This window comes from Tachypleus tridentatus, chromosome 12 (assembly GCF_004210375.1).
Source record: "Tachypleus tridentatus isolate NWPU-2018 chromosome 12, ASM421037v1, whole genome shotgun sequence".
Lineage (NCBI taxonomy): Eukaryota > Metazoa > Arthropoda > Merostomata > Xiphosura > Limulidae > Tachypleus > Tachypleus tridentatus.
This window is the reverse complement of record NC_134836.1, coordinates 15,287,026-15,295,383: the sequence shown is the minus strand read 5'-3', so window position 1 is coordinate 15,295,383 and position 8,358 is coordinate 15,287,026.

Below are 8,358 nucleotides of genomic sequence, written 5' to 3'. Positions count from 1 at the left end.
ACTCGTCCTCCAATAACACGACCCCCATATACTAGACCTCCAATCACTCGACCACCTATAACACGGCCTCCAGTAACTAGACCACCGATAACACGACCTCCTTTCACTAGACCCCCAGTTACTCGTCCCCCAATTACCAGACCTCCTATACGTCCACCCCCAACAAAAACGAGTTGGAGCGGGAACGCTCCTCCCGATCACCCATTTCACAGCTTTCATTATCAGCCAGTACGACCACGACGATTTCGCAGGTATGCTAATAACAATGTAGACAAGAAACAGTTGATTGCGCCAAATTTACCTGAAACTCAAGTGATTGCTCTTAGGACCAGAAGTTTCCGTCTGGTAAAAGAGGGTTTCCTGGTTTCTAACGTGGTGAGACTACAAGGTCCTCTATACAAAGTAAGCCATTCCAATAAAAATATAACTTAATTTAATGCCAACTGATAGTTAGTTTCAGTTCTGTGAGAAATAATGCTCAATAACAGAAATTATATTCGTTGCAAGCTGTTACATATTATGATTTATCCTGGACAACTCTCCAATTTATGATGCTACCTTATTATAATTGAGAAAGCCTGAAACTAAATTAAATTGTGATCTAGATTTAGAAGTTAATCCAAATTATGGCATTTGCCAGTAAAATTGTCTTTCTTAATACAAATATATTTTAATATACAAACAACACTACAATTCATAATAAAGGTTATTACAAATAATGATTTATAACAAATGTTTTACAAACTTAAAAAAATGGTATGGAACTAAATCCTCTTATCGAGGATTCAGAATGAGCGAATTAATTCTGAGTTGATATAAGCACAATTCACTTATCGGGGAGATAACTAGCTCTAGGACATCTATTCCACCGATTAAGTCTGTTTGTTTGTTTATTTTTTGAATTTCGCGCAAAACTACACGAGGGCTATCTGCGCTAGCCATCCTTAATTTAGCAGTGTAAGACTAGAGGGAAGGCAGCTAGTCATCACCACCCACCGCCAACTCTTGGGCTACTCTTTTACTAACGAATAGTGGGATTGACCGTAACATTATAACGCGCCCACGGCTGAAAGGGCGAGCATGTTTGGCGCGACGGGGATGCAAACCCGCGACTCTCAGATTACAAGTCGCACGTCTTAACACGCTTGGCTATGCCGGGCCGTCCGACGAACTCGGAATATAATGTTTTTGTTAAAATACTAATGATTGATGTGAATCTACAGAGGTTACATGGTTTGTAATGTTCGAAATCTATAAAAGTTCCTTATCAATATATATGAAGTTCTCGATTAGTAAGCGTTAATCACAGATATAGCTTCCGAGGTTTATAGTATACCAACTGTAGCAAACCAGTAATATATACTGTTTTCTTGCGCCTCGCGTTGATAACAATTAAAACGTGCAAAGTCAGTTTCTAGAACTTTAAGACTGTACATCAATATTGGCGATACACTGGCATTTACATACACACGTACCTTGTTGATTTTTACAGTCGAGAATCTTCTACAATTTTAATGAATGGGCGGAAATTTCGCAATACATATTTAACAGTATAAGTTACATGTAAACATGTTATTTGTAAATACGTATTTAACTGAAACAAATATTGATATTCAATTAGATATATAATAGTCACAAAGTACTTCAGAGACAACACTTCGAACTGACATCATACAAGACCAGTTGATGTTGCCTCTGTTAGCAATCCGAAGCTTTGTCTCCAAATTACCACCCGAAGAGGGTTAAAATCCGTTACAAGAATATAAATAAAACATTATACCCACTTATAATCTTTGTTACACAATCTAAGAATAACTTATATGCAACATTTTGTGTTAAGCCGAAATAACTGTAGAAAATTAAGGCTGTATAAGCAATTGATATACATTATATGTTTCACAAATTGTAAACCATGTTAGTTAAAATAGTAGCCTTCATGTTATAACCGCAAATGTTAAACACAGTTATTTTTTTCTATCATCCGGATTTTCTTTGTTCATATGTTTTTTCAAAGTATCATAACATTTTCTAAACTAAGTTAATTCGACCTTAGCTATTTTATTTTTATCAAATAATTCAAAACATTTTGGTGACTATCTGGTTTTATATTTCCAAATGATTAGTTACTTTAAAATTATATTGTTTAAATACGATAAACTTTTCACGTACTTCTCACATTAGAGAATATAAAACTTAAACTAACAGGATTATTCACAAAAGTTGTTCAAAAATAAATATTTTTTCTCTTTTTTTTTTAAGTATATCTATCATACTATATCCCTACGTGTATTTGTAATACTTTCGTAAAAGTGTATTTATTGTTGTCATAAATCTATAAAGCACTTGAGTTAAAGATTAAACACATGTTTTGTTTGGTTTGTCTTAAATTTCGCGCAAAGCTACTCGAGGGCTATCTGCGCTAGTCATCCCTAATTTAACAGTGTAAGAATAGAGGGAAGGCAACTAGTCATCACCACCCACAGCCAACTCTTGGTTTACTCTTTTACAAACGGATAGTAGGATTAACCGTCACAATATAACGCCCCCACGGCTGAAAGGGCGAGCATGTTTGGTGTGATTGGGATTCGAACCCGCGACCCTCGAATTATGAGTCGAGTGCCTTAACCACCTGGCCATGCTATGAGCGCACACTTTACAACTCTGGTTCAGAATTCGTCTTAGGGCCTGGAGGCACTTGGTTTCTGGGTTAAATTTTATAGATGTTGTTGTTTTGAATTAAGCACAAAGCTACACAATGGGATATCTGTGCTCTGCCCACTACGGGTACTGAAACCCGGTTTTTAGCGTTGTAAGCCCGCAGACATACCGCTGAGCCACTGGGAGGCTAAATTTTATACATAATATATAATACTCAAAATAGAAGCATACCAACATCATTTTTAAGTGTTTTAGTGTAGTAAGCTAAAGGAAAAGCTAAGTAAATGTGTTGCTTTTTAATACAAATGTTTTTGATATTGGTATTTCTTTAATTGTACGTTCCACAAGTTTGGCCTATAGGCGTTTAATCACAATGTTTCAGCAAAGTAAACAATTGAATAGGTCGGGTTTGTTTCTCGAAACTGGAATAATACTGACCTAATATTGCAAAATTAAAATATATATATATACGCATGTGTGTGTGTGTAAAAATATAGTATCATAATAATCAGAACCAGTCTAAAACTCAAATTAATTAAGTAGTTAACTGCATTATTATCTTAGCTTTCAAATATGGTTTAGGCTTGGTTTTCAGGAATATAACTAGTACATGCTCGTGACAACAATAGCGGACTTAAACAATCGACTTATGGGTAAGCTGTATATTTGAGAAAAAACATTCTTAAAAGCCTTGAAAAAGGACAGCCAAAACACTCTCCCAAATAAAGTAGTATATTTATTTTAATGTCATGACCAAAAAAAAAACAATAACAAGCAGTATATAAAAGTCTTGTTTATTAATTGACCACCAGATATATATATATATATACAAACCTACGAAGTTTACGTCTTTAGGGCTTATAATTCATTGTTAATACAAAAGTTCATATTATCAGCATATTCAATTCAGAAGTTGATGCTTTTGATAATTCTTCCTGTGTTTTTCTCTTCGTCATTAAACATACCCTGCATTGTTTATTATTTTTCAGGTGTCCTAAGTTTGAGTTCTATCACTGATGTGATGAAATAATCATTACTGATAACATTTTGGACCAGATTATCTCACTGTCAAAAGTACAACTCTGTATCCCTGAGCACAGAAGCTGTCAACAGCTACCTAACTGTGAAAAAACAACAACGTTATATTGAATATTGATCTGTAATTTCTTTGTTTTCAGAATATTTTGGGCAGATAGTGACAAATTTGTTACTTAAGTCGTTAAAGGTGTGTTAAATTAAGACTGTCTTTAAATCAGTAGTTGGTGTTATTTAATGGAATGACGTAATTTAAATAAAGGAGGTTCGTAGGAAAAGTAAACACAGTTATGTTTAAATCTTCTATTTACCGCCATTTTTGTGGTCACATTTTGTAAAGAAATAACGTAAGTAATAATATTAATAATAAATAATGTATTAAAGGCAAATGCTTTCCTGATTTTATGAGTAATAATATATTAAAGACAAACATTTTCTAGAGATTTTATAAGTACTTCACTGAAGTTTTCTTTATAAAAGTTAGTTATTTCCTGTAGTAATTCGATGTATGGTACTTTCTTTAAATTGAGTGTAAGTAAAACTGAATCACAGGTTCTCGAATAATTAAAAAATAAACCAACTTGATAAAAGTGGGAATGTCATAGTCAGATTCATGCTTAAACCATTGCTAAAATACATACCTAATAACATAGCAGATAGCCCAGTATGGCTTTGCTATAAGAAAACACACACATATTTCATAGCAAAAAGCGTATTCAACAATGGACAACTTAATGCCTAACAGAAATATCTTCCAAGTAAGTCATTTCACATTAGAAATAATTTTGAAATAATATTTATAATTCGGAAAGAGGATTTCTCCAGTTTCAGTGCTAACTTCAGATTTCAAAGCCAATTACCAGAGTTTTGTTCCATAAGTTACACTTGAAATATATATTGTGGCTTACTTCAATCTAATCAGTTTTCGATACGATTTATGTCCAATTGGAAATAATGATCGATATATTGTTTTATTTATGGTACAAATTACGAATTGAGCACCCTACACATATAGCCATGCCAGACCTTCTTTCAAAAAATAAATTACGAGTTTTCATATGTGCTACCTGGGTGTAAAATATTATTGTTAAATAAACTATGGATAAATATTTTATGTCATACTGTTGTACTATTAGCCTCTAGAAACAAAATACTTTAACTTTAAGATTTTTTTTTAATTTCGCACAAAACTACTCGAGAGCAATCTGCACTAATTGTTTCTACGTTTAAAGTGATAAACTAGATGAAAGGAAACACCATCACCAATTTGTATGCTACTGTAATAAAATAATGACATTTAATTATCACTCTGAAAATACATCCAAATTGCACAGCGCGATTTATTATTATGGTAGTAAAAGGGCGCAAGCCACAGAATTTCGAATCCATAAAAAAATTACATCAAAAACCAATAATATTTGTTTGTTAGTTTATGGTAAATCTACTGTGGTATCACGCATATTTAGCTCGGGGAAAATCGTTGGGACTCAAGGGAATGCTGTCAAGATCTCATTTGGTTCAGGACTTCGTGATTGTTGAGTAGTAAGATAAAGACCATGTTTTATCAAAAGGTCCTCCTGGACCCCGTTGTAACTCTACGACAAGCAGAAACTCTCCTCTTCGAGAGGATCTCTCTGGCTACACTTATCGTTATCATAAAGGAGGCACAGTGCACACTGTATCAGCAGGTGGTATCTCCCTCCTTACTCTTACGGCAGCAGGGTATTTCTCTTCATGGATAGGTTTTTTTTTCATGGCCCACAGATTATCATCGTTGTTGGTGGTAAATTATTGACTCCACTGCTGAGCACCTGCAACATTTTGATAGCTTTTACTAGCCAGTTTCCTCCCATCTCTCACCCAACAATCAGTCGTTTCTTTTTAATTAGAATATCTGTGTACATTAAGCGCTCAAACTAAGAAACAGATCAGGGTAACGCTCTCTCAACGACTTGTATTGGTGACTCTTGTCCATTGACACACATGCACATTTTGGTACGAACTCAATATATTAGGAGTTTAGTTTTAACATTCACTCCTAATTCATTATTTCGAGAATATACCTCTAACAGATTAGTTTGATATATAAATTGGCACCAAAAAACAATGTAAAAAAATGGCCTTTTGTTCCAGGAAACATTAGGGTAGAATATGTGCACTACAAATTCAAGCTGTATAACTAACGCAATATTTTTTGGAAAAACACAAGTCAGATTGTTAGATTAAAAAAGAAGCACATATAGAGAATACCACTACTTTCGAAACATGATTAGTGTTTTACCCACTTTGTAAACAAAGTTATTGTCGTGGTGATTTTCATTTATGTCTGACAACTGTATTAAACGTATTGGTGATATATTAACCTTTCTCTAGTACTATATGGTTGTTTTGGTATAAATACGTGCTATTCTTATTATTTTAAAGACATAAATTTTGATAAAATATTAAAGTATAAAAATTTAATTTTAAATACCTATTCCAATCTAAATATCCTTATTTTGGTTTGGTTTTTGGTGAAGTAACTGTATATTTAAATTAAATGACAACTCTGAAGACACCAAATACTGGTTTAAAGTATTTTCCGCTATGGTATGCAGACACACCATATATTTTCTATCTTCTCATTTTAATATAAGTAATTTCCACGTTTTTAGTTTTCTAAATCTTACGTAGCTTCATATAACACGTTTAAGAAAACCATTTAGTTAGTTTGGTCATAGCTCGTTCATTATCATTCTATTGAGGGCATACCTGTCTTCCCTAGTATCTATGGGTAAATCAGATGTTTCCCGTCAAGTAACAAATATTAGACGTAAACATTATGTACCTGTCGTTATGTGAACTGGTTAACAGGAATAAAGCTCGAGGGAAGAAGCTAGATTCAGAAATCCAGTATTAAAAAGGCAATCGCTCAGCAACCAGAAACGAGTACACGCACAGTTTTCATTGCGAGTTACATTATCTTGTCCTTTTACAAACTCAGGTTTAACTAAACTTTATACCAGTTCGTGCTATATCCAATGGATAAACAGAAGCCCAACTTAATTTACTCTTTCCAGAAATCAGCTTTACTTGAGAATATCACCCAAGTATAAGGTTAACTAGCTCTTCTTTTCAAGGTCCGTAGTCATGGTAGGTAACCAGATAAACGTATGTATCATGTAAACACATTAAGATAACTAACATGTGATGTACTGTACATGACACTAAAATACTCACCTTAGTTGAGGTATCTGGAGTTACACAGTACAATATACTTGTTAAACTATTACTTTTCACTGCTGTTAATGTAATTTTGTGATACACATTTTGCAAGGAACAGTATCTGTTCTTGTCCAAATTATATCTCAGTTCTAAAATATAAATTTGTGAAAAGATGGTAAACGTATAACTAACGACGCAATAACGAAAATCGCCCTTCTACACAAAATATACACATTTAGTCAGATTTCCCCCCTAAATTTTCGTGCAGTTGTTCTCCATATTACATAAAATTATTTTTAACTAAATACCAAGAATTCATTATTGTACCATGTTATATCATATTATCCTTCTATTAAAAAAACTGGCTGAATATATTTTCATTTGTTTGTACTTGTTTCCTTTGTTGTCCAAGTTCAATTTCTTCTTTAAATCAAAACATTTTTAGGAGTCTGCGTTTTGTACAACCTTTTGCACTGATCTACTGGATATCAGTGAACTCAGATACCATAAACATTTAAAGATGCAGTTTTTGTCTGCTGTTAATTATAAAGTTAATCAATGGGTTATCCATGATCTGCTCGCTGCAAGTATCAAACCCCCATTTTAATATTACAAGCCCACAACCTTATCACTGAGCCAGCAGTGTGTGTCATTCTTAATATTTTATAAGAACTGTTACATGCACACTAATCTTTTGTTACATACAAAAGTATTTTGCTTGATGTATCTAACATTTTTTTCATAATTATCGTATACAATTACATATTGCTCTGTATAACAAATCTGAAGGCATGATTTTGTACATAGGTATATTTCTCTTTAATTCAAAGAATTTAAATTTGTCTCTAAAAGTCCTTAAAAATTCATCATTCAACTGAATCTGACAATAAATTACAGCATACACTTTAAATAAACATTAAGAGTATAAACTGAGAAAAAAAAGGATATTTTCACAATCCCTACTAATTCTACACATCTATAATAATATATTATAAGCATTTGATAACAATTTATTACAAATTTGAAAAACATGATGTTATATTAAAAGTTTTTAATACTTAACTTATAGGAATTAAAGTAGTATGTTGAAATTCACATCACATAAAACTAAAATTATAAAATTAATGTAGCATTTAAAAGTAAATCTAAACAGTTACAATGGGAATCTAAAAATAAAACTAATTATGAAATATATATGCAAAAACGGCTCGTTTGGGTCGAGAAAATATTTTACGTAGAAGAGCAAACAACGTTTCGACACTCTTCCGTCATCTTCAGGTTCACAAAGAAAGAAAGAGGTAACTAACCGGAAGCTGACTACATGTTCGGAAGGGGTTGTGTAACTGAGTGTCGGAATGTAGGAGGCGTGCTTAGATGTTTGAATATATAATTTTATTATATTAATATAGGTATAAAGACGTTCCTTTATATTGGTTTATTTTGGGTTTAAGTTGTTGTATA